The 27,437-nt window shown below is 39.4% G+C and overlaps 1 non-coding gene and 1 pseudogene across 1 annotated transcript; one reads left to right on the top strand and one right to left on the bottom strand.

Moving 5' to 3' along the window:
- LOC127106072 (uncharacterized) overlaps positions 1-21,817 on the bottom strand; it is a 181,472-nt pseudogene extending 159,655 nt beyond the window's left edge.
- A 3,966-nt stretch (positions 21,818-25,783) lies between these two features.
- On the top strand, positions 25,784-25,890 carry LOC127110044 (small nucleolar RNA R71). The gene has a single exon (XR_007797282.1). It is a non-coding gene; the product is annotated as a small nucleolar RNA R71 (small nucleolar RNA).
- Positions 25,891-27,437: the final 1,547 nt, after the last annotated feature.

The raw sequence follows: 27,437 nt of genomic DNA, 5'->3' as shown, positions 1-27,437 counted from the left end.
GCAAATGTAAACTCAAATTCGTTACAACTCTAAATCAGGGACAACCCCTAGCATTGGGGGGTTTAGCTACTCATATTGTTTAAAACAAATGCAAGATAAAAATTACACATTACAAGTAATTGGATGACTTTGATCTTCAACCGCTCCCGCTCATGAAAACCTTCAGCTCTCCGAATGCCTTCCTCTTTATAATACTATATTGCTTCACAATACTGTATTTTGCCGTATTCCAAGATGATTTTCCTTAGGCAGAAGGTCCTCTTTTATAGTGAAAATTCCAAGCAGCAGTTGGACATGTCCAAAAATATCTCTGAAAAAGCCCGACGAATAAAAGCCCAAGAAAACTGAATTTTTGGGCTTGGGCTAACACGGGTGGCCGTGTCAGCCTATTATCCTGGCTGACACGCGCCTGGCATGGGTGACACAGCTGGATATGGTGCCTGACACGGGTAGCCGTGTCAAGCCACTGTATTTTTCAACACGTCGTCCTCTACCTGACACGGCCCATGTCAGGTGACATGGGTGGCCGTGTCTGGCCTCCTATACTGGGATTTTCTGCTCCTCTGCTTGCCGAAATCTCGCATTGTCTCGTTCTGAGTTCCCCGGTTCTTCTACCTAGACCTGTCGGACAAAAACATAGCTATCCCACGCACAAAATCACGAAAATATAATTAAATATAAAAATGACTGAAAATGCTTAAATATAATACTGAAAGTAAAACTTACTCGAAAAGTATCAAAAGTGCTTGCACAGTGTTTCAAAAGCCTCGGTTTCTTGTCGGATCAGTAACGAAAACTTAATGCAAATGGTGACTGATCATAACCCCAAACTTAGCTCATTGCTTGTCCGCAAGTAATGTTTCAGACAACACTGTGTGTCACTCCCCTGAATTCTTTATGTTTCCCAACACTGCTGAGATCATTCGCTAACGTCTTCCCTTTTCCTTCCATAAGTCTTGCTTTCTCCTTGTAAGTTTTCAAACGCACTCCCACTTCAAAGCACCGTTTCACCTGTCAGCTTATATCACATTCTCACTAATTCTCTCCAATTCTCTCGGGGTTAAGTGTTTTCACTCATAATTCAGAGTATGCAATATCAACTCGCAAGTTTGAATAGTCTCTCTTTTCATATCACATACACACAACACACACACTATTGAGGTCTTTAGGGTTGTAACTTGGCTTGGGTTAGGGTATTGATTATTCAAACAAAAACGGGAAACAAGTGGGTTTTTGGTTCAGAGTCGATGTTACATACTGTGTTTGTTTCTTTTGTTTTCTCGATTTTCTTTTTTCTATTTTTCCATCGAATGCCCTTTTTCGTGCTTCTTTTTGAATCTTCGAGTTATAAATTTTTTCTCTTTCTTTTTTTATTTCTCTCGATGATTTCCTATTTCATTCATTTTTTCTTTTTATTATCGCACTTTCTTAGGCTTCGGAAGCTTTTGGGGTTTTTACCCCAAACTTAGCTTTTCAACACAGTTAAATGCATTAACATGACTCTGAACAGGGTAAGGAAGTGTTTTGGCCAAGGGGTACATTTATGGGGTTTTAAAGAAACAAATGGATACATACTCAAATGGGGTTAACAAGGGATATCATTATTTAGGATGGATAGAAAGGCTCGGGGTTAATTCCAAATAACGTGCCTCAGTGTGTGTATCATGCAGTGATAGTCCCAGAGAACCTACGCAAATTTAGAGTGATAAAGACAAACCTGAATGTCGCTCATGATGATCAATGTGTTTGGCTTTTTATGACTCACCCTGTTTGGTCCAGCTTTGACAGGATCCACAGTACTCTTTAGCCTGGTGCGATTTCTTCCTTACTTCGGAATGTACATGATACTCGTGTCGGTTAAGTTGTATACGTTGCGTCCGATCTTACTTTCAACAGTGTCAACTTCCTGGGGAGATCCTCCACAACAAGCAATGGTAAATGGTGTGATCCTTTCATCCACTCCCAATCATGATCATTACTATTTCCAACCTATCAACATAGACTTGAAACACTCGCAGCATAATGTACCTTCAAACAGAAAAACCAAATCTAGAATGCACAAAAGTAAAATAACAAAATAATGAGATAAAATAACAAAATACTGAAAATAGAATAACAATAAAAGACAAAAAATCTCCCCCACACTTAAACTCAACATTGTCCACAATATTTGTCAACAAGAGCGAAGGAGGATACTCACAGTATCCTACTGAGGAGGAGGTTGTGGAAAATGCAGCATCAACTGTCGCACCATGCTGCTTATCTCATCCAACATCCCCTGACGGGTTTGCTCAATGCCTTGCCGTTTTTGTTCCGTCCTCAAGTCACCTATTTCGGTTTGTACCCAAGTCCATTGGTCAGTGGACCAAGAAGATGAACCTGCCTCCTGCTGGGTAGGTTCCTGATGTGGTGGTACAAACTGTTCTTGAGGTGCTTGAGGTTCTTCTTCTTCTGCCTCCGTGCCCTCCACCTGGTCATCTATAAACTGATCACCTGTAGTAAAATGGTCAGTGTCGTGGCCTTCCTCCACGTCGGGGTCAACGCACACATACAGCCAATTGGCACAGTAAGTAATAGCAACTCTGTTCGAATCCAGAAGAGAGATAATAAACCTCTTATGGATAAGCACATAATAGTAAGTAGGGGTAACAACAATCATACCTTGTGAAATTAGATCAGACATGTCAGTTTTGGTCTTACCTGCAATTGGCGTGTCTTTGAGTAAAACAGCTTGATACCTGAAATGCTCAGCGATTTGGGTGATCATTCCACCTATGAATATGTGTCCAGAGTCGGCTCGGCCTACTCTTCCCAGATAGTCCGCTGCAAAGGCAGCTACATTGATGGCCTTGTTTTGTGCCATCGAGTACATAAAGAATAGTTCTCTCTGAGTAGCTACCCCTGTGCTATCGCCTCTTCCAAACAGGGTGTAGGCCAAACCCTTCTGAGCATACCCGAAACATGGATTCTGGATGCCTGAGGCCTTAGCACCTTTGGAGGTGTAATCCGTCCTTCCGGTGATGGCAATCCAGAAATCCTTAGGTGAGAACCCATATGGGACTGCTCCTAGTCCGTATAGAGGGAGTCGGATTATCGCTGCTAACTCCTCAATAGACAATTCATGATAATTATTAAACAACCGGAAACGCAAAGTGCCGAAATAATACCTAGTCGTGTCTATCCACCGCTTCTTAACCTGGAATTCCAACGTGCTGAGGAATTCGAGAGTGATGCGCTCGTATGTCGGAGCTTCCAGACTCATGAACTCTAGCATTCCTAAAACGTGGAACATCTGGAATACCTCCATTTTGAGCCCTAGTGCGTTTAGAGTATGCTCAGACATGTACCTTGTTGGCGTGTGTTTGCGCTTCCGGTGAATTTGATATCTCTTTTCTTGTTTCAGATTGTCAAACACGATGTTGTGTGGATTTGGATTCCGACTCGGGCGCTTTCGTGACTTCGTCATCTCCACGAGTTGCTGCTTTCCAGTGAGAATTCTCCTCGGGGGCATTTTGGACCTGTAAAAATAGAATTATTTGAAATATAGAGTTAGGAAATTCCGAAACTGTGGTTAGAACGGGGACGGCGAATTGAGTAACATTGGCGAAGGGTGTTGTTGCGATAGGTGAGTGGAAGTGTGGGTTATGGAAGGTTTTAGGTAGTGGGGTTTATGAGTTTTAATGGAGGTTGGAAGGTTTTGAGAGAAAGAGAGCAAGAATGATGAGAGAGAATGATGAGATGATAAGAGAAAACCTGATAATGATAAGGTGAATGGGCAAAATTATGGTTAATGGTGGATTAAATGTGTAGGTCCCACTTAAAATTCGGAATTCCAAAAAAAATTCAAAATTTCCGCCTGCCTGACACGGCCGTGTCAGGCTACTATCCTTCCCCATGGTTTGGGCATTATCTTCAGTGCTCCTGACACGGGCCGTGTCAGGCTACTATTGATAAATAAAATTTCCTTTCACCTTTAGTGTTCCTCACATGACCCGTGTCAGGCCACTGTTTCTCCATATTTTGCCTGATTTTGCACTCTCCTGACACGACCCGTGTCAGCTGACACGAGTGGCCGTGTCAGGCTGCTCTTTTGGTCATTTTTTTTGCCTTTTTCTCCTGTTCAACTGCCGGTACCTCTGGCCACGTTGATTATCCTTTTTGCATGACTTAGACATTTGTTGACGTGATGCTCCCTCCTTGTAGAGCTCCTGTATAAACCTACAAACACACATAAATGATTAAATTTAAAATGTGTGGGTTGCCTCCCGCGAAGCGCTTCGTTTAACGTCGCATGGCTCGACGGTTCTCTGTCTAATTAGTTGAGACGGATTTTGTCTATTAGACCACCCTTTTGGTCTTGTAGGTACGGTTTGACTCTCTGCCCATTCACCTTGAACGCTTCTCCATTTGCGGGATTTCTTAGTTCGACGACTCCATGCCAAAATACTTTTTGTATCACAAAGGGTCTCGACCATCTTGACCTTAGTTTCCCTGGGAATAGCTTCAACCTTGAATTTAATAATAGGACCAGTTGTCCTTCCTGAAGTTCTTTCTTCTGAATGTGCATGTCATGTCATGTTTTGGTTTGCTCTTTGTATATCTTTGCATTCTCATATGCTCGATTTCTAAATTCTTCCAGCTCTTGTAATTGGAGGATCCGAGATTTACCAGCCTTGGAAAGATCATAGTTGAGGAATTTGGTAGCCCAGAATGTCTTGTGCTCAAGTTTGAGTGGTAAATGACAAGCTTTACCATACACCAGTTGATACGGGGACATACCTATTGGTGTTTTGAACGCTGTTTGGTACGACCAGAATGCATCATCTAGATTGATTGACCAATCTTTTCGTGAGGCGCTAACAGTCTTTTCTAGGATTTGCTTGATCTGCCGATTTGATACCTCAACCTGTCCACTAGTCTGGGGGTAGTATGGTGTGGTGATTCTATATTTGACATTGTATTTCCTCAGCAGGTTCTCCATCAGCTTGTTGAGGAAGTGCATACCTTCGTCACTAATCAGTGCTCTTGGTACCCTAAACCTGCAAAGATATAATTCTTGAGGAAATTTATTACCACTTTCGCGTCATTCGTGGGCAATGCTACTGCTTCCACCCATTTCGACACATAGTCAACAGCGACCATAATGTATTGCTTTCCAAAGGACGGTGGGAAGGGTCCCATAAAATCTATTCCCCACACATCGAATAGTTCTACCTCTAACATTGCATTCTGAGGCATCTGATTTCTCTTGGATATGTTTCCTGTCCTCTAACATCTGTCGCACTCTTTTACCACTTCTTGTGCATCTTTGAACAGTGTAGGCCAGTATAATCCAGACTGGAGGAATTTTGCTGCGGTTCTATCTCCGCTAAAATGTCCTCCATATTCTGAGTTGTGACAGGCTTTTAGGATGTCCCTTTGCTCTTCCTCTGGAACACATCTCCTGACCAGGCCATCTACTCCCTTTTTGTAAAGGAATGGATCGTCCCACACATAAAACCTGCAATCATGCAAAAACTTTTTTCTTTTGTTAGAGTCAAAGTCATCAGGTATTAGTCCACCTACCACAAAGTTCGCGTATACGGCGAACCATGGGATATACGTAACGGCTAGGATACGTCCGTCGGTGAACTCATCTCTGATGGGGTGTGTTTCTTTTGTTTCTTGAATCGGAGTCATCCGAGACAAGTGATCAGCAACAGTGCTTTCACTACCTTTTTTGTCTCTGGTTTCCAGGTCGAATTCTTGTAGTAGTATGATCCATCGTAGCAGCCTTGGCTTTGATTCCTGTTTGGCAAAAAGATATTTTAAAGCAGCATGGTCAATATACAATTACCTTTAATCCCAACAAATAGGATCTGAACTTGTCAAATGCGTACACCACCGCTAGGAGTTCTTTTTCAGTGGCTGCATAGTTCATTTGAGTAGGGTTCAATACATGGCTTGCATAATAGATCACATGCAAGAGCTTCTCTTTGCGTTGCCCTAGTACTGCCCCTACCGCGTTATCACTAGCATCGCACATTATCTCAAAAGGAAGAGACCAATCGGGGACAATAACTATTGGGGCTGACACAAGTTCCTTCTTCAAGGTCTCGAAGGCTTGTATGCACTCCTTGTCAAATAGGAATGGTGTATCCTTCACCAGTAGACTAGTTAATGGTTTTGCGAGCTTGGAGAAATCTCTTATGAACCTGCGGTAGAACCCCGCATGTCCCAAGAAGCTTCAGATGCCTTTTTCATTTCCCGGAGGTGGTAAATTTTCTATTACCTCCACTTTTTCTATGTCCACTTTGATACGTTGGTTGGAGATCTTGTGTCCCAAGACTATTCCTTCACGTACCATGAAGTGACATTTTTCCTAATTCAGGATCAAATTTGTTTGCTGGCATCTTTCTAACACAAGTGATAAGTTAGTCAAAAAATTATCAAATAAAGAACCGAATACTGAAAAGTCATCCATAAATACTTCTGTATGCTTTTCGAGCATGTCAACAAAGATTGATGTCATACACCTTTGAAAAGTGGTCGGTGCGTTGCACAACCCAAATGGCATTCTTCTATAAGCAAAAATACCATAGGAGCATGTGAATGCAGTCTTCCCTTGATCTTCAGGGGCAACAACAATCTGGTTGTACCTCGAGTAACCATCTAAGAAACAATATAGTAATCGTGTCCGGCTAACCTTTCCAATATTTGATCAATGAATTGTAACGGGAAGTGATCCTTCCGTGTTGCCACGTTTAGTCTTCTGTAATCTATGCACACTCTCCAACCTATAATAGTTCGGGTTGGAATCAACTCATTCTTCTCATTTTTTATCACCGTAGTGCCCCCTTTTTTTGGTACCACATGGACTGGACTTACCCAAGAACTATCGGAAATAGGATAAATTAGGCCCGCATCCAAGAGTTTTACAACTTCTTTGCGTACCACTTCTTTCATGGTTGGGCTAAGTCTTCATTGTGGTTGCACCACCGGTTTGTGATCATCTTCCATTAAGATCTTGTGCAAGCAAACGGTCGGGCTTATACCTTTCAAGTCCTCAATTTCCCATCCGATTGCACCTTTGTATTTTTTTAGCACTTGAATGAGTTCTGCTTCTTGGACACTTTGTAGATTGGCATTTATAGTAGCGAGACATTTTTTCTTAGTGTCCAGAAATACATAGTTCAGATTTGTTGGTAACTGTTTCAGATTTACCCTTGTTTTTGGTTCTTTAGTGACAACTGATGGTGGTGGCCTTAAATATTCCCACCGGTGTGGTCTAGATCTAATCCATTCAGGTTGTTTTTCAATTATAGTGAGCACCCCAGACTCTCCTTCATCTTCATCACTTTCAAAAATTGATAGACTTAAGACCCGTTCTAGTGGTGACTAGGGTCTCTGCCTTTCATTTTCTTGAGCAATTACTTGATCTATTATCTCTATAGTGTTGCTTGTGCCAATATCATCTTTGTATTGGATTGTGTTCCTCACATCTATTTTTAACTCTTCATCATAGACCTTAAGGGTCATAGTTCCTTCCTCGATGTCTATCATACACTGTCCTGTTTCTAAGAAAGGTCTGCCCAATATGAGAGGAATCTCCTCATCTTCAGGCATTTCCAGAATGACGAAGTCAACTGGGAAAACAAACTTGTCAATTTTTACAAGAACATCTTCCACAATCCCATAGGGTCGCCTCACAGAGCAATCTACAAACTGAAGTGTCATTCGAGTATCTTGAACAATGCTGATGCCTAATTTTTTATAGATGGACAGTGGCATCAAGCTTACACTCGCTCCTAAGTCAATCAGAGCCTTCTTGAATTTTCTATCACCAATAGTGCCTGGAATAGTAACCGATCCCCTGTCTTTCTTTTTCACTAGGATTTTCATGCCTTGGAGAATGGCACTGCATGTTTCAGTTAGGATGATCGGGTCTCTATCAGTGGAATTCTTCTTGGAGATGATGTCTTTCATGATCTTGGCATATATTGGCATTTGTTCTAATGCCTCAGAAAAAAGGATGTTTATTTCCAGTTTTTTGAACATTTCCAGGAACCTCTCAAAACATTTCTCATGTTGATCTTTCTTTTTCTGTCTTGGAGGGTAAGGGAGTTTGATGACTGGTTTTGAAACCTTCTCTTTCTCCTTGATAGGTGGTAGTATCACTTCTTCATCTTGGTTCTTGGTTTCCTTGATTTCTAAATCCATTTCTAACAATCCATCTTTTTCAGCACTATTTTCCTCCGTTGACTTTCCACTTCGGGTTACGATAGCGTTAACAGTGTTATGTTCCCACGAATTTGTTACCGTACCACTAGGTAGGGTGCCCGGGGCTTGAGAATTTGAAGCTAATTGTTGTGCTATCTGACCCATTTGGACTTCGAGATTTTTAATGGAGCCCGTGGTGTTTTTCTGATTAGTCCTGGTTTCTTCTTGAAACTGTATGCTGTTGGCTGCTAATTTTTCAATAGCGATTTCCCATTCATCCTTTTTAGGTGCATGTTGTTGCTGCTGTTGTTGATATTGAGTCTGATATTGCCATGTACCTTGTTGTAGAACATTCCCTCTCTGATCTTTCTAGGAGAAAGTTGGATGATTCTTCCAACCTGGGTTGTAAGTGTTAGAGTAGGGATTATTCTGCTTCAAGAATTTGATCTCTTCAATTTGTTGTGGAGTAGCAAAGCAATAGACCGTGTGATGAGGTCCATTACAGATTTCACAAGTGCTAGCCTGAGCTGGCTGGACATGCGCTATCTATTGAATACCTATATTCATAGCTTTCAACTTCTTGTCTACTTCAGCAGCAACTGTGTCTTCCACGCGGATTTTATTTATTTCTAATTTTAGATCAATCACCCCCTCTGGATGACTAGTACACCTGTCGTATAATTCTAGATGCTCATTGGCAGCTATTGCTTTAATAATCCTCTTAATACCAGTGGCTGTTTAGAAATTTATTGAGCCATCGGCTGCTGTATCAATCAACTGCTTTTTTTTATTTTCAGCCCATTAACGAACATTTGCATTTGTTCAGTCTGATCCATATTGTGAGTTGGACACGCTACTAAGACCCTTTTGAATCTTTTGTAGGCGTCTCCCAATGATTCACCATCCTTCTATTTGAAATTAAGAATTTCATACCTTTTTCTCAAGAATACAGATGTTGGAAAGTACTCATTTAAGAATGCAGTTTCCGTCTCTTCCCATGATGTGATACTGCCGGCAGGAAGAGAATAAAACTATTCTTCTGCATCTTCAGCTAAAGTGAACGGGAACATTCTTAATTTTTTTGCTTCATTAGTATGACCATCAATTTTTAGTGTGGTGCTCATGGTCATAAATCTTTCCAGGTGTTTGTTGGCATCTTCATTAACCTTTCTGGTGAAAGGTTTTCTTTCCAATTGATTGACTATTCTAGGATGTAGTTGAAAATTTGTCACATTCACCGGTTGGTTGACAATGGTCAGTCGACCACCCGGTGCGTTTGCACCTTCATAGTCACCTAGGAGTCTTTCTGGAGGTGGAGGAGGTGGAATTAGAGGAACTTCAGCCATTGGTTCTTTGAGTTATGAGTGATCATAGGTACTTTCTTCTTTGGAATCCACTATTTGATTTCTGCGTCTTCGGTGAAGGGTTCTCTCGATCTCTGCGTCAAAAAGAAATTCAGCTGAGGGTTCTCCTCGCATACAAATTAGTGAATTATAAATGACAGAAAAATAATTTTATTGCAGAGCAAAAAAAAATTTAATTGACTTTAAAATGAAACTCTATATTTTGACAGTCCCCGGCAACAACACCAAAAACTTGATCGGGAAAATAGCAAGTGTAATATTTTGCCTTTTATAGTAATAATGGGGAAATTCCCCGAATGTCGATCTCAAGGACTGCAAGTCAATATCGAGTTTAAATTATTATTCAATTAAACAAAAAGTATTAATTTGGTTTTTAGGTGTAAAAATATACGAACAAAGATAAAGGCAAACAAGAATGAAAATAAGGGTTTATAGAGAAAAAGGAATAATTCAAGGGAAGGTGTATGATTTATCCCTGTAACAACTTTGTGTCACTGTTGCATCAACATATATCAATTACTACCAGTTCTTACAGGTATTTTCTCCCAAGTCCTTGGTGAGAAAACCTTTAATCAAGAATACTCTGGTTTATACAGGGTATCCCTAGTCCTAAGGGATATCTATTATGGAGTAACCTCATGAAAACCTTATCAATGGCGGACCATCCTAATTGATAACCACAAATCAATCTCGATTGGTCCGAAAGAGAAGTCAATAAACACATCAAAAGGTTACCGTAAAAATAATATTATAAATGCAAATGTAACCTCAAACTCGTTACAACTCTAAATCAGGGATAACCCCCTAGCATTGGGGGGTTTAGCTACTCATATTATTTAAAACAAACGCAAGATAAAAATTACACATTACAAGTAATTGGATGACTTTGATATTCAATCGCTCCCGCTCATGAAAACCTTCAGCTCTCCGAATGCCTTGCTCTCTGTAATACTTGATTGCTTCACAATACTGTATTTTGCCGTATTCCAAGATGATTTTTCCTTAGGAAAAAGGTCCTCTTTTATAGTGAAAATTCCAAGCAGCAGTTGGACATGTCCAAAAATATCTCTGAAAAAGTCCGACGAACAAAAGCCCGAGAAAACTGAATTTTTGGGCTTGGGCTGACACGGGTGGCCGTGTCAGCCTACTTTCCTGGCTGACACGCGCCTGGCATGGGTGATACGTCTGGATATGGTGCATGACACGGCCCGTATCAACTGACACGGGTGGCCGTGTCAGGCCTCATGTACCGGGGTTTTTTGCTCCTCTGCTTGCTGGAATCTCGCATTGTCTCGTTCTGAGTTCCCTGGTTCTTCTACCTGGACCTGTCGGACAAAAACACAACTATCTCACACATAAAATCACAAAAATATAATTTAAATTTAACAATGACTGAAAATTCTTAAATATAATACCAGACGTAAAACTGACTCGAAAAGTATCAAAAATGCTTGCACAGTATTTCAAAAGCCTCGGTTTCTTGTCGGATCAGTAACGAAAACTTAATGCAAATGGTGACTGATCAGAGCACATGGATTTATTTGATTAAAAAACTAACTTCATCAATATTTAGGATTACTGCACATAAACCCTAATATTCTAATTTGTCATGAATAGAAATTAAGAGAAAATCTCATTAAAGCATAATTAAAATCTACCCTAACATGAGTTATTTGTTAATGTGAATTTTTATGTGTAGTAGAAAAGAATTGAAGGAAAAAACAATTAATTTATAATTAAGACTTTTCACTCATGGTAGCGAGGCACTTAGTACCAACCAAGGTCACATCATCTTAATTTAGCATATAAGTATTATAGACTCTCAAGCCCTTAAACAAACAATCCTTCTTCTCATTATACTCAAATAAATAACAAGTATTAGTGAAAATGACTTTAAAACCCTTGTCACAAAGTTGGCTAATGCTAAGAAGGTTGTGTTTAAGATCATCAACAAGCATTACATCATAAATAGTAGTAGATGAGGGATTACCTACACTACATTTTCCAATAATATCTTTTTTGTTGTTATCTCCATAAGTGACGAGCCCCTTTTTCTTTGCCACAAAGTCAATGAAAAGAGATATGTCACCCGTCATACGCCTTGAACATCCGGTATCAAGATACCACATCTTTTCGGTAGATTCAAGATATTTAACCTGTAGAATTAAACAAAGGAAATAGGTACCTAGTTTTCATTGGGTCCTTGGAAGTGAGCGAAATAAAGGTTGCATTTGGGAAACCATTGAGAGGCTCATTTAGGAACTAGCATCTTCCTAAATTTGCATTTTTCAATGGTATGACCTTTTTTGCAACAATAATGACAAGATAGATTGCGATGAGATATGCTTTTACCATTTGAATCCTTTTTGAAATTTTTATGATTTTTGTATGAATAATTCAAATACCTTTTATACATAGAAGGATCAATAGCAAATTCACTCTTAGTTTGTAAATCTTTGTCTAATTTGACTTGAAGATTATTTATCTCTTTTTTCCAATTATGACAAGATTCACAACCAAACTTATAAGGTTATTCACCCTCATTCTTGTCACTTTTAATATGTATCATAGATATTTTAATAGCTTTCAACTTCCTTTCGGATTCTAACACTAGCTTCTAATTGTAAAAATATATTTTCATGTGAAGCTAGTTTCTTAAAAGCATTTAATGCTTATCTATGAAGATTATCAAAAAGAGTCTTGTTATTGAGAATAAGATAAGCCACTAGTGAGCTCAAGTTTAGAAGGACTTACTTATTTCTTCTTCCTTCCATTTTCCATAAGATAAATCCATCCCGATTCTACACTTGAAATGAAGCTTTCATCGCTCGAGGAATCAATTTCACTCTCACAATTTACATAAGCTTTTCTAGATTTACCAGGCTTCTTGTGATGCCCTCTTTGTTTGTATTTCTTAATCATGGGACATTCCGGTCTATAGTGACCAATTTCACCATAATTATAACAAGAGCTTCTAAGTTTACCTTTCCTATTCTCACCATCTTTTGAAGACTTGGACTCTGATGCGGTGTTTCGCAAGTATACGAACGCGTCAGAGTAATATAAAAGATTGTCGAATCCACAGAGACCAAGTGTCAATCTATCGTTATCTATTGTTATGGTGCTTATCAAAGGCAATCGAAATAGGTATTTTTGGAGTGTGCAACGAAAAGTAAAGTATTGAAATAAAATATAATTAATAAGGACAGGGTCGAATGTAATTCACGTAATTAATTAATAATCCAAGTACTTGCTAATAGAGCTACTTATGGGAAGTGTTTCCTACTTTGAAAAGAACTAATTTAACAGGAATTGTCGCTTTCGCGTATAAAAAGGCGCGCATTGCGTTAGAGTAGTAAACCTATTTTTAAGAAATATAGTATCTTGACTAAGTTGAAAAGTATTATAACCTGGATTTCTTAACCAAAAGAGGTTCTTACGAACCAGACTCTAAACTTATAAACGCGTCCGACAATAGTCTTAAAATCTCTTTTCTTCTTAATGTTAAAAACTCCTAATGAACTAGACAAAGCGCTTTCGCTGTTTTTGAAATAGTTAAAAACAATTAAGTTTAAAAAGACGTTGGACGGCTTTCGATCTTACCCAACGGAATTGAAGTGCGGGAAAACTTAAGTTGAAAGTTAAAATAGCCCTTAAGTGTTTCTACGAACAATTGTACGGATTACTGGTTCAATTACGATCCTTACATTCTAACCTTATAAATTTAGCTAGACATGGTAAAGTAAAAGTGCATTAAAATAAATAAAAGTAGTGCGAGTGCGGAAAATAAATAAAAGTAGTGCGAGTGCGGAAAGTAAATAATTTAAAGCGAGTGCGAGGAAATAAATAATTTAAAGCGAGTGCGAGGAAATAAATAAAGTAAAGCGAGTGCGAGGAAATAAATAGAAGTAAAGCGAGTGCGAGGAAATAAATAAAGTAAAGCGAGTGCGAGGAAATGAATAAAAGTAAAGCGAGTGCGTGGAAATAAATAAAAGTAAAGCGAGTGCGAGGAAATCAATAAAGTAAAGCGAGTGCGGGAAAATAAATAAGATAAAGACAAGTAATAAAAACCTGCTCTAATCAGAGGGTTGAATAAATTGCAAAGCGGAAATGAAAATGGCGGCAGGATTAACTTCCTTCCAAAGTGCTCCAAACTCGATTACAGACTCTATCACAGACTCGATTACACAATTGTGGTAACACTCCAATGCGAAGCGATTACCACTTTATAAAACTGAATATATGCCTAAGTGAAACAAAGTTGCTCTGAGTTTGCCTCTGCTCTATGTAACACCCCGATAAAAATAAGATAATTATTTAATTTAAATTAATATTATATTTATTAATTTAATTAAATAATTTGGAATATTATTGGATTATTATTATTATTATTGGAATATATATAAGTTGGAAATAAAGAAAAGGAGTTCATTTGGTAAAGAAAGGGTTTTTACGTGAAAAGCAGAGAAGCGGCTGAAAAGAGGAAAAGGGCAAAGAGGCAGAGCAAGAGGAAGAAGGTGGGAGAAGAGAAGATCTTGAAGCTAAAGGATTGCCGGATTAACTCAGGTAAGGGGGGTTTATCGTCGTTTAATGGGTATTATGGGTTGACATGTAATGGGTAGTGATGAACCATTGATTTGACCCTAATTGGGATGTTGAATGCTGAAAAATTGTGTTGGATAAGTTGTGTTAAAGCTGTAATTGAATCTGTATTTGTGTGAGTCGTGATTTCCCGAACGCATAGCTTTTTACGGAATCGGAATCGGAGGTCCGGAAGTCCTCCAACGGCGGAAAATGCGGAGAATTCTGCATTCTGCTTCGTGTTAGCGCAGGAACAGCTTTCTGTCTTGCGTTAACCGGTTAACCCAGGGCGTTAACCGGTTAACACTGTTAGGAATTGTGAAGTATTGCTGTTTTGCTTGCGTTAACCGGTTAACCCAGGGCGTTAATCGGTTAACACTGTTGTGAGTTGTGAAAATATTGCTGTTCTGTCTGCGTTAACCGGTTAACCCAGGGTGTTAACCGGTTAACACTGTCAAGTTTTGCCAGGAAGCGTGTTTTGGTCTGCGTTAACCGGTTAACCCAGGGCGTTAACCGGTTAACACTGTTGAAAAGTGGGAAAATTGGTATTTAAATGTTGTGTACATATTTGATGGTTGGCCTATATCGGTATGTGATATAGTAGGGATCATTTCCCGTTGTTTTGAGTAGTATAGTTATTAGTAGAGGGTGCTAATACTGTGATTGACTTAATTGGCATGACATGATATGATTATGTGATAAATATGCTGATGATGTGGGAAAATATGCATAATGTTGTGAATGTATATATTATGCATGTGTTGGTGAATGGACTGTTTTATGGCTTAGAGTGTGAGCATATGTCCATTGTGGATTGTTGTTGATGATGTTGCATTGCTAGGTGAATTAGCATGCATATTGTGGCCTTTATGGTGGTAGCTAATTCCCATGGTGAGGAATTAGTGAGTAAATCATTGTAGATTGTTGTTGATGTTTGCATGCTAGGTGATTAGCGTGCATAGCATGGCCCTTGGGGTGGTAGCTAATTCCCGTGGTGAGGAATTAGTGAGTGAGTCACTAGGTCTCAAATGAGTGGGACTAGTGGGCTTGGTAGCCGTATCTGGATTTGATCGGTGAGGTGAACTATATGTTCACGAATAGTCGGTACCGCATGCATGGAGTCTCATTGCATAATGTATGTATGGCGTATAATATGAATGGATGTATTCCAATATTATGTGTGTGTTTGTGTTGGCATTGAGTATGAGTATGAATTGTGTTGGTATTGAGTATGATATTTGAGTTGATGTGCCGTTACTGAATGTGTGATATGATTAGGGTGATTAATGTGTTATTTACTTAGCATTACATGATATTTTATAATGCTTTTTATATCGATTGAGGAACTCACCCTTACAACTATTTTTCAGGTAACGAGCAGTGATTGAGTAGGAGCTAGTACTTGAAGTCTAGTGTAGTTCCTTAGTGGGTCATGCTCTGGTAGATGTAACATCGGGATGGGATGTTTTAAATGTTTTGTTGTTGGTTGTGAACCAGTTTACATGTAATATGCTACATGTTTTGCATGATTGATTTAATCTCTATCCGTTGCGTATTGTGCAAATGCTTTATGTTTTGAATTAATAAAAGAGCATGACAGTTATTATGGTGAATGGTGTGAAGTGTTTGTGTGACACCCTTATTTGCACCTTTACTCTGATGTATATATTTGTTGTTTTAATTAAATATTTGGGGTAATTTAGAAGGGTGTTACACTCTAAGTTTGGATGATTGTAAAAGTGATTTCGATTTTCTATTTATAAACAAGTAAAAAGATGGAAATGACAAGGATGCCCTTCAACTTGAAAATGGGAGGGAAAAACATTCCTCTTGTGGCGCCCGCCACAAGGCCATGGCGCCCGCCACAAGCACAAAACGAGGCTCCTTAGTGGAAGTAGTGGGGAACGTGGAAGTTGAGGGAAGTTGAGCTTGGACACGTCATGGCAGGGTCTATGGCGTCAGCCATGGGGTAGGCCACAAGAACAAAATGCTGAATTTTAGGGTATTTGGCTCTTTTTCGCTCCTTTTCTCGATCGGGGCTCTGATTAAAGTAAAAACCTGAAAACAAAGAAAAACATACCAATAACACAACAAAATGATAATAAAACAACTAGAATGCATGTGAAATCGGAGTCGAAAATATGGTAAATTTTAGTGTTATCAAACTCTCCCACACTTAAACCTTTGCTTGTCCTCAAGCAAAATATTAAAAAGCTCATAAAAGAAAATTTGTGTAAACGAGTGTTTTAGGTAAAAATTCTAAGTTCAAGTCGGGATGCAGTGATAGGTACTAACTGAGTGAACTAAGGGTAGCATGATGACACTAATCCGCAAATACGGACATAAACTTCATTCCTATATTAACCTACCCATATTATCCCACAATACCTAGGCCTACCTCTTCATCTCTTTTGTGTCCTTTTCATTCAGGCGCAATCACATTAAGCTCGTTATCCGTACATGCTTCATAGTAGAGTGGCCTGTTAGTGATTATGATCTGAGCATGGGATTTCTGGCACATAATTATGTGTAAACCCTTTTATTGGACCCAACTGTAGTCGTGGGGGATCGGATCGTAATCCGTCCTACCGAGTTCAGTGCCAGATACCTCTGAACCAACTAGCAGTGGGTAAGTTTTTCTTTTTCTTTTTCTTTTTCTTTTTGTAGCAATTTTTTACAATTCTTTGGTTTAAATGACTTTGTGAGGGTCACCTATACCGGAGTTGCCTTTTTGCTGTCTTTTATTTTTTTGTTTTTCTGGATCATTCACTTATTTGCATCGGTCCCCTACGTAGAGGATGCGTAGGCCGGAGCTGACTGCTAAGATAAACTACTAAGGACTTATACGGAAATGATGATTAAGGCCATGGTATATGGGGTTTCGGGAATGATTCCTATATTTACGAAGCTTATGGTGCTAAAACAGATACTGATGTTTCGCAAAGTTCTCCCAAGTCATCGCATCCTTACTCAAAACATGTCTTTAAAACATGAAAAACTTTCGGAATAACACTATTTTCTTTTGCAAAAAAAAAATTCGGTGGGGCTAAAGGTATGGGGAGGTAGGATTGTACTAAAGATCTACTGTATTTGGTGACTCGTCAAACTCATGCATTATACTAAAAAGCAAAATAAACAACTAAAAGGAAATAACAATAAATAAACTATCTAAAAACAGTAAAGAAAAAGCGATAAAGGAAAAACGAGAAAAGTAATAAAGAAAAGACGATAGAGTCTCCTCCCACACTTAAATCGAACATTGTCCCCAATGTTTCGAAATAAGATAAGGGAAGAGTTACCTGACAACCTATTGCTGACCACTAGTGCCCTCGCCATCCTGAGATTGACGACGAGATCGGGTACGACGACGATCTCTCTGAACCATCCTCGCCATCAGGGCATCCTGAGCGGTCCTCACCTCTCGAAGGTTACCTATAGTGGAACCTTGAGTGGATTCAATTAGTGCCATGTGTCTCTGGTGGTAGTTTTGTTGACGGGCTTGTGTATCTATGATCGTTTGCAGGGACTGTAGAACAGTGTCATAGGACTTGTCTGTCCTCCGCTGCGACTCTCGCATGAAGTTCATGTTATCCGTCATTTGTTGCTGGATGGTAGAGAGTAGGTCGTCACGCCTTTGCTCTCTAGCCATGTGGTCACGCCACATCTCCTTTGTAATATAGAAGCCAGGAGTGGTACCTGCAGAAGAAGAAGATGGTGCGCTGTGTGGTGGTGAAGGATGATGTGGGGACACATGGGGTACGGGAGATATCTCTCTCCGATCATATTCATCATCAGTGTCATGTCCCGCCTCATCAGGAATGTTAGGAGGAATAGGACCTAAAACAGGTGGAGCATCTAAAGCGTAGGTCCAATTCCTTTCATCTCGTACATCTGTACGGCTAGTGCACGGTAAAACAACAGACAGGATGGCTACACCATGAACCATAAGCATATAGCCTCCTTCTCTCCTCGAGCGGCACAATTTCATGTCTCTCAGAAATTTTAGGTTAATTGTGCGAGGAGGTAAGGGTTCTAGGGTAGCCATCTCATCATTCAGGTTAAGCGCCCGAGCAATAGATGTAATCAATCCACCAAAAGAAATCGGTCCCGCTTTATTCAAAGTTAAAGTCATATGAGCAAGCATGAACGAGACCGAATTAATACGTCTATTTGTGAGGCTTCCTTGTAAAAATAGAAGCTCTCTAGCATTAACCTTATTTGGATTCTCCCGGCCAAAAATAGTGCATGCCAACAAATATCTAAAAACTTTGATGGTCGGGTTATGGATAGTTGAGGTAAGAACTCCTTCAAAAGAGTTTATGGAAGTGTTTGATAAACGCTCCCAGAAGGAAAATACCTCAACAGACCATTCGGAATCCAAAGGGGCCTCACAAATAGCACCATCCCCATGAGGGATTCCTAACAAGCTGGCTAGTTCGTCGGTACTGAATTGGTATTCAACAGCAAACATTCTAAATTTGACAGTACCAATTGTGCTAGCAGTGTTAGGATTGACAATATAAATTAAGGAACTCAAAAATTGAATTGTCAACCGCTCATAGGTAGGTTCTTTATTGGAAAAGAAATTATGCAAACCTAAATTATCTAATAAATGAAATATGCTATGATAGATACCTAAAGTGTAGAGACAGTTTTCGTCAACATACCTTGTCGGGAGGATTTCCCGATTTTGCAACCGTTCGATAATTTTTCTTTGTCTATCCCCCGGTTTCCCTCCTCGAAGAATGAATCCGTTAAACTCCATTTGAAAAGCTCTTGAAAAGTGATGAAGAAGATGAAGTGGTTTGTGAAAAGGTTGGATTTTTACAAAATCCGACGGATGAAATCGAAAATGGAAATTGGAATAATGATTTGTGTGGTGTGGTGGTTAGAAAAGTATGAGCTTTTTGTGGGTTCAAGGATGTTTTTCCAAGGTGAAAAAATGGGTTTGGAAGGTTGTAAGTTGCAAAAATGGTGAAGAAAGGGGTTCTGCCCCGACCTTTTACAGACGCTGTGGCGGGCGCCACAGGGTCTATGGCGGGCGCCACAAGGCAAAATCTGGCTGGGCCGAATTTTGGTCCTTTGGCTTGGGCTTCTCTTGTCTTTTGGCTTCGAGGGGTCCGGATAGCATTTGTCTTGTGATTTTCCTAGTATCTTTGACTTGCATAATTTTATAAAGGTAAAAACAACAAAAAATAAAAATGAAACTGAAACAAAAACAAAAATTAAATATAAATAAATAAATAACTGAAAAATTAAAATGCAAATAAAATAAACATAAAACATATATAGATAAAAATAGAGATACTAATGTATAGATGTAGTTTATATAATATTCCAAATGCGATAATATAAGATGAGTTATGTAAATACGAGAAATATAAAAAAGAGATAAAATAAGATGAAATGGTGAGATCATATAGTGGGGATGTCATCTTCCTGAGAGGAACCACGGAGCATGGCTACCTCCTGCTTGAGCTCTGCGATCTCCTGATATAGACAGTCGACTTCAGTAGCATGAGTGAGATCAGACACTCCCATCTGTAAAGTGAGGTCAGCCACCTCCTGTCTAAGCGCTGCGATCTCTCTACGACACTCAGCAATCTGAGTGCGGATGTCGGGTGTCTGCAATGAAAGATTATTAGAGAAAACAGTGATTCTGAGAGATGGTGGTGTAGGTGTGTATTCAACAATGGGTGGTGATCTTGGTTCCTCAATAGTCTCTCCCTGGCCCTCCAGAGCATAACTCCAATTCGCTGGATCATGCACACTGGTCATCATAGGATCTGGCAGTGTGAAGTAATGGATGGCCTCGCTGTCGACTAGCAGTCGGAACTGACATGGGTGGAAAGAGGCTCTCCTCATCAATCCTCTGGTCAAACAGAAGTCGATGTCCATGGTAGTGTACCTACAGTAGATCCGGAGATGTGACAGCTTGCGAGACAGACCTAAAGCGACAGCAATCTGCGTGATGATTCCACCCACATGGATGACTCCTTCGGTAGATCTGGAGATACCGCTGAGACTGTATAATAAAAAGTTCCCACATGCTACTGGGCGAGACTGGGATGTATAAAATAATAGGAAGATCTCCTCTTCACTCAGTAGTGTCTCTGCATCCGGCCTTCCTAGGAAGGAATGTGCTAATATCATCTGAAAGTATCTGAAGGCTGGGTTATGTATGACATGAGACAGCTGCATAGATGGATCCTGGCTTCCTCCACACGTGATATCACTCCAAAACTTCTCAACCTCCTTACCCAGGAAATATCCCATAGGTGTCTCCGGGATAGCATCAGGAGTAGTCTGAAAGCCCAATAAGTCGCCGAACTCTTTCTGGCTGAAGGAGTACTCAACTCCGAAAATCTTGAAAGCAGCATACCCATCTGGTCCAAAATATGGGTCATAGTCGAATGAACTCAGGAACTCCAAAGTCAGTTTCCTATATGTGTTACTCAAGTCATCATCACACTCGTCCCAGTGAAGCTGGTGGCTAAGGAATCGGATACTCGGCTCGATACCCAGTGCCTCCATACAGTGCTGATCGGGATAACGTGTGGGTGCCATAGGACGCTGATATAGAGCGATGTAGCGCTCCCTCTGAGCATTATCTCTATAGGCCACGTGCATGTCATCGAAATCCTGCATCTTGTAAAAGTTAAGAAAGTGATCCTGAAAATACAAACCATTCAAATCTTAGTTTCAATGCAAAATATGATAAAATAAAATAAAAAAATAAAATTAAATAAATGCGAAAAAGTAAAATGAAAGAAAAACCATGGGTTGCCTCCCACGCAGCGCTTGTTTAACGTCAATAGCTTGACGATTAGAATTTATACACCTGTAGTAATAGGAATTGGTGGATCAATCAGGGTGTGGCTTGAGTAGTATCCTGGAAAGTCTCCTCCTTCGTAGAGCTTCAGTCTTTGTCCATTTACAATGAATGGACTACGAGTTTCGTTCTTGATTTCTACGGCTCCGGATCTCAGAATCTTGGGTACTTCGAAAGGACCAGTCCATCTTGAACGTAGCTTTCCAGGGAAGAGTCGTAACCTAGAGTTGAAAAGGAGAACAGGATCGCCTATATTGAAATTTTTCTTTACTATTCTTTTGTCGTGATAGGCTTTTGTCCTCTCTTTATATATTTTTTCATTCTCGTAGGCAGATTTCCTAAGTTCTTCTAGTTTATGAATGTCTAGGGTACGCTTTTCTCCAGCGGCTAGGTAGTCTAAATTCAAAGTTTTAATGGCCCAATAGGCCTTATGCTCTAATCCGAATGGTAAGTGACATGATTTTCCATAAACTAGTTGATAAGGAGTAATTCCTATAGGGGTTTTGAAAGTGGTTCTATAGGCCCATAATGCTTCTTGAAGCTTCTGAGACCAGTCTTTCCTAGAAATAGAAACAGTTTTCTCTAGGATTTGTTTTATCTCCCTATTAGATACTTCTACTTGGCCACTAGTCTGTGGGTGGTATGGTGTTGCTACTCTATGCCTAACTCCATATTTTCTTAAAAGTTTGTCAAATATTCTCGATATAAAGTGTGATCCTCCATCGCTTATGACTAAACGTGGTGTTCCAAATCTAGGGAATATATAGTTTTTAAATAGTTTGATTACTACCCTAGTGTCATTTGTGGGTGCAGCTATAACTTCAATCCACTTAGACACATAGTCTACAGCTACTAAGATATACCTATTTCCTAAGGATGGTGGAAAAGTTCCCATGAAATCTATACCCCATACGTCAAAGAGTTCTACTTCCTGAATGTTTCTTAGAGGCATTTCATCACGCCTTGAAAAGTTTCCAGTGCGTTGGCATCTATCACACTTGACAATGCAAGCATAAACATCACGTCACATGGTAGGCCAGAATAGGCCAGCTAAAAGAATCTTGGCGTATGTCTTAGAGGTGCTCGCATGTCCGCCATAAGGTGCAGAATGACAATGCTTGATAATACTATTTACCTCTTCTTCTGGAACGCAACGGCGAAAAATGCCATCTTTACCCCTTTTGAAAAGGAGCGGTTTATCCCAATAGAAGTTTCTCACATCGTGGAAGAATTTCTTTTTGCGGTGGTAGTCAAGATCAGGGGGTACTATATCAGCAGCTAGGTAATTAATGAAGTCTGCATACCAGGGTACGTTATTTATTGCTAAGGAATTTTGGGAATGCTTATAAGGATCTAGGTTATTATCTTCAATGGTTTCTACTCTAGCTATCAGTCTATCATAGGCAAAATCATCATTTATGGGTACTAATTCTGGTTTTAGATGTTCTAGCCTAGAAAGGTGACCGGCTACTACAATTTCAGTGCCTTTTTTATCTCTTATATCTAAATCAAACTCTTATAGTAATAGAATCCATCGGAGTAACCTGGGCTTGGCATCTTTTTTACTTAATAGGTAACGAATGGCAGCATGATCGGTGTAAACTATAATTTTTGCTCCTACTAGATAGGATCTAAATTTGTCTATAGCAAAAACTACAGCGAGTAATTCTTTTTCAGTTGTTGCGTAGTTAAGTTGGGAAGCATCTAGGGTTCTACTGGCATAATAAATGGCATGTAATTTTTTATCTTTCCTTTGTCCTAGAACGGCTCCAACTGCATAATCACTAGCATCGCACATTATCTCAAAAGGTTCTGACCAATCAGGTGGTTTCATAATGGGTGCCGATACTAACACTTGCTTTAAAAGATTAAATGTGTCATTACATTTTTCACCGAAAATGAATTCAGCATCTTTCATTAAAAGTCCGGTTAAAGGTTTAGTTATTTTGGAGAAGTCCTTAATAAAACGCCGGTAGAATCCAGCGTGTCCAAGAAAGCTTCGGACTTCTCTGATGGTTTTTGGGGGTTTTAGGTTTTCTATAACTTCTATTTTAGCTTTATCTACCTCTATACCTTTTTCAGAAACTATATGTCCTAAAACTATTCCTTCGGTTACCATGAAATGACATTTTTCCCAGTTTAGCACGAGGTTCACCTCCACGCACCTCTCCAGGATTTTCTCAAGGTTAGCAAGACAATTATGGAAATCAAATCCGTAAACCGATAAATCATCCCTAAACACTTCCATGATACCGTCTAGGTAATCTGCAAAGATTGACATCATGCAGCGTTGGAAAGTAGCTGGGGCATTACAGAGGCCGAACGACATTCGTCTGTAGGCAAAAGTTCCATAAGGGCATGTAAAGGTAGTTTTTTCTTGATCTTCGAGGTGGATAGGTATTTGGAAGAATCCAGAGTATCCATCTAGATAGCCGAAGTAAGAGTGTCTGGCTAGACGCTCCAACATCTGGTCTATAGATGGTAAAGGGAAATGATCCTTCCTAGTTGCTTTATTTAATTTTCTATAATCTATACACATCCACCATCCTCCTTCTAAACGTTTTGCTACATGTTCGCCTTTATCGTTTTGCACGAATGTGATGCCTCCCTTTTTAGGTACTACATGCACAGGACTCACCCACTTACTATCCGAGATCTGGTAGATTATACCTACCTCAAGTAACTTAAGAACTTCCTTTTTAACAACATCACTTATTATAGGTTTTATTCTTCTCTGATGTTCCCTGGAGGGTTTTGAATCTTCTTCTAGTGAAATCCGATGAATGCATACGGATGGGCTTATACCTTTCAGGTCAGAGATATTATATCCTAAGGCTGAGGGATATCTTCGTAAAACGTCTAAAAGTTGGTTCGTTTCCTTTTGGCTCAAGGTAGCACTAACTATAACTGGACGGTTCATCTTTTCATCGAGGAACTCATATCTCAGGTTCTTAGGTAGTTCCTTAAGTTCTAAGGTTGGTTTCTTAGGGCATGGCATAGGATCTGGAGTAAGGGATAAACATTCGTAAAGGTTATCATCGATGTAGGGTTTCTTAAAGTCATCATCTTCCCTTATGAGAGTTGATGGTAACTTAATTGTTTTTATAATTTCTTTTTGTTCTAATTCTCTAACACATTCATCAATGATATCTAAGGCATAATACGAGTCTCCCATCATAGGTGCCATAAGAAATTTCGAAAGTATAAATTCTATTTTCTCGTCACCTACCTCAAATGTCAACTTTCCTTTCTTGACATCTATTATGGCTCCTGCAGTCGATAAGAATGGTCTACCTAGAAGGATTGGTATATCATTGTCCTCTTTGATGTCCATGATAACAAAATCAGTAGGGATAAATAACTGACCTATCCTAACAGGAACATCTTCTAAAATGCCTATCGGATACTTAACAGATCTATCGGCTAACTGAAGTGACATCTTAGTGGGCTGTAATTCTCCTAAGTTTAACCTCTCACAAACTGCTAAAGGCATTAGGCTCACACTAGCTCCTAAGTCTAGAAAAGCTTTTTCGATGACATGATTACCCAAAAGGAAAGGGATGGAGAAATTTCCAGGATCTTTATCTTTCTTTGCTAATTTGTCCTCGGAAATAACATTACACTCCAAAGGCTTCAGATCGTCAAGTCTACGTTTGTTGGTAAGGATGTCTTTGAGAAACTTTGCATAAGAAGGTATTTGGGTGATGGCTTTTGTGAAAGGGATTTTTATATGAAGTTTTTCTATAAATTTAATAAATTTTTGATACTGTTTATTGATCTGGGTTTGTTTGAGTCTTTGCGGATATGGTATAGGTGGTTTATATGGTGGGGGTGGTATGTAAGTTTTATCTTTAGGTTCTTCTCCTTTATCTCGACCTTCCTGGTTTTCAGGTTCCTCTGGTTCCTTTACTTCGTCCGTGGGTTTGGTACATTCCTTAGAAGTTTTGGGTTCACTCAATCTAGGGTTTGGTGGCTCATCATAAGCGTTCCCACTTCGTAGGGTAATGGCATTGGCTTGTCCTCTCGGATTTTGTTGAGGTTGTCTAGGGAATTGTCCTTCAGGTGTGGTCTGAGGGGCTTGGTTTAAAGCTACCTGAGAGATCTGGGTTTCAAGCATCTTAGTATGAGTAACTATTTGGTCAACCTTGGTTCCTAACTGAGTAATCAATTCGTTAACATGAATGTTTTGGTTCATGAACTCCTTGTTTTGTTGGGTTTGAGCGGTGATAAAATTTTCCATAATTTTCTCAAGGCTCGGCTTTGGTGGTACAGGTTGCATAGGTTGATTTGATCTTGGGGCTTGATAACTAGGTCTCGGGGGCGCATTATTTTGAATAGGGTTATTGTTTTTATAGGAGAAGTTCGGTGATTCCTCCATCCAGGGTTATAGGTATTCGAATATGGGTTCCCTTGGGTGTAGTTTACTTGCTCAGAGTGGGTTTCGTTTAACAGACTGCATTCTGCAGATTGGTGTCCTTTGGTTCCACATATCTCACAATCCGACGAAACTGCGGCTACAGTATTTGGGTTTATGCACATATGCTCGACTTTGAGGGCTAATGCGTCCATTTTAGCTTGCATCATGTCTATAGAGCTTAGTTCATGCACTCCTCCTTGGGCTTCCTTCTTCTCAACTGTCGCTCGTTCGACTCCCCATGATTGATGGTTTTGAGCCATGTCTTCGATGAGGGCACTAACTTCAGGCTAAGGTTTGTTCATCAGAGCACCGCCTGCGGCAGCGTCGATGGTCATCTTTGTGTTGTAATGAAGTCCATTATAGAAGGTTTGAATGATTAACCAATTTTCTAAACCATGATGTGGGCATGCTCGTAACAACTCTTTATATCTCTCCCAAGCTTCGAACAACGATTCTCCTTGGTTTTGGGTAAATCTAGTTATATGGTTTCGAAGAACGACTGTTTTACTCGGGGGAAAATATCTAGCAAGGAATACTCTTCTAAGGGTATCCCAAGTCGTAATGGAATTGGGTGGAAGGGAATCTAACCATGATAGGGCTTTATCTCTGAGGGAAAAAGGAAATAATCTTAAATGTATTGCCTCAGGAGAAGCTCCATTGGTTTTAAAAGTGTCTGCTAATTAAAGAAATATTTTTAAATGTTGGTTTGGGTTCTCAGTAGCGAGACCTACGAATTGTCTCTGTTGCACTAGTTGCAACAGGGATGGTTTAAGTTCAAAATTATTAGTTGGGATGGTTGGGTTTACTATACTAGAACTAGGTTCTTCATTAGATGGTTGAGCGAAATCTTTAAGAGGTCTTTGGTTTTGATCTTCGGCCATAGCTCTCTTAATTCTATGAAAGAATAAACGTGCGCGAGCGTAACGTTCAGGTTCCTCCAGAGGGTATACTAAGCTTAAACTTCCAGTGCTGCGAGTTCTTCGCATTGACCGGCGGGAAATAGCCTAAGTCTAAACGATATAACAACAGGAAAATGAAATTTGACGAAATTGGTCCCCGGCAACGGCGCCAAAATCTTGATGCGGTGTTTCGCAAGTATACGAACGTGTCAGAGTAATATAAAAGATTGTCGAATCCATAGAGACCAAGTGTCAATCTATCGTTATCTATTGTTATGGTGCTTATCAAAGGCAATCGAAATAGGTGTTTTTGGAGTGTGCAATGAAAAGTAAAGTATTGAAATAAAATATAATTAATAAGGACAGGGTCGAATGTAATTCACATGATTAATTAATAATCCAAGTACTTGCTAATAGAGCTACTTATGAGCAGTGTTTCCTACTTTGAAAAGAACTAATTTAACAGGAACTGTCGCTTTCGTGTATTCAGAACCGAGTTGTACTCCCTAATCAAACCCTCTTATTGTCATTTATAAAAAGGCGCGTATTGCGTTAGAGTAGTAAACCTATTTTTAAGAAATATAGTATCTTGACTAAGTTGAAAAGTATTATAACCTGGATTTCTTAACCAAAAGAGGTTCTTACGAACCAGACTCTAAACTTATAAACGCGTCCGAAAATAGTTTTAAAATCTCTTTTCTTCTTAATGTTAAAAACTCCTAATGAACTAGACAAAGCGCTTTCGTTGTTTTTGAAATAGTTAAAAACAATTAAGTTTAAAAAGACGTTGGACGACTTTCGATCTTACCCAACGGAATTGAAGTGCGGGAAAACTTAAGTTGAAAGTTAAAATAGCCCTTAAGTGTTTCTACGAACAATTGTACGGATTACTGGTTCAATTACGATCCTTGCATTCTAACCTTATAAATTTAGCTAGACATGGTAAAGTAAAAGTGCATTAAAATAAATAAAAGTAGTGCGAGTGCGGAAAATAAATAAAAGTAGTGCGAGTGCGGAAAGTAATTAATTTAAAGCGAGTGCGAGGAAATAAATAATTTAAAGCGGGTGCGAGGAAATAAATAAAGTAAAGCGAGTGCGAGGAAATAAATAAAAGTAAAGCGAGTGCGAGGGAATAAATAAAGTAA

The sequence above is a fragment of the Lathyrus oleraceus genome, chromosome 7 (genome assembly GCF_024323335.1).
Source record: "Lathyrus oleraceus cultivar Zhongwan6 chromosome 7, CAAS_Psat_ZW6_1.0, whole genome shotgun sequence".
Classification (NCBI taxonomy): Eukaryota; Viridiplantae; Streptophyta; class Magnoliopsida; order Fabales; family Fabaceae; genus Lathyrus; species Lathyrus oleraceus.
The sequence above is the reverse complement of the archived record's forward strand: the minus strand, read 5'-3'. Positions and strand labels throughout refer to the sequence as shown.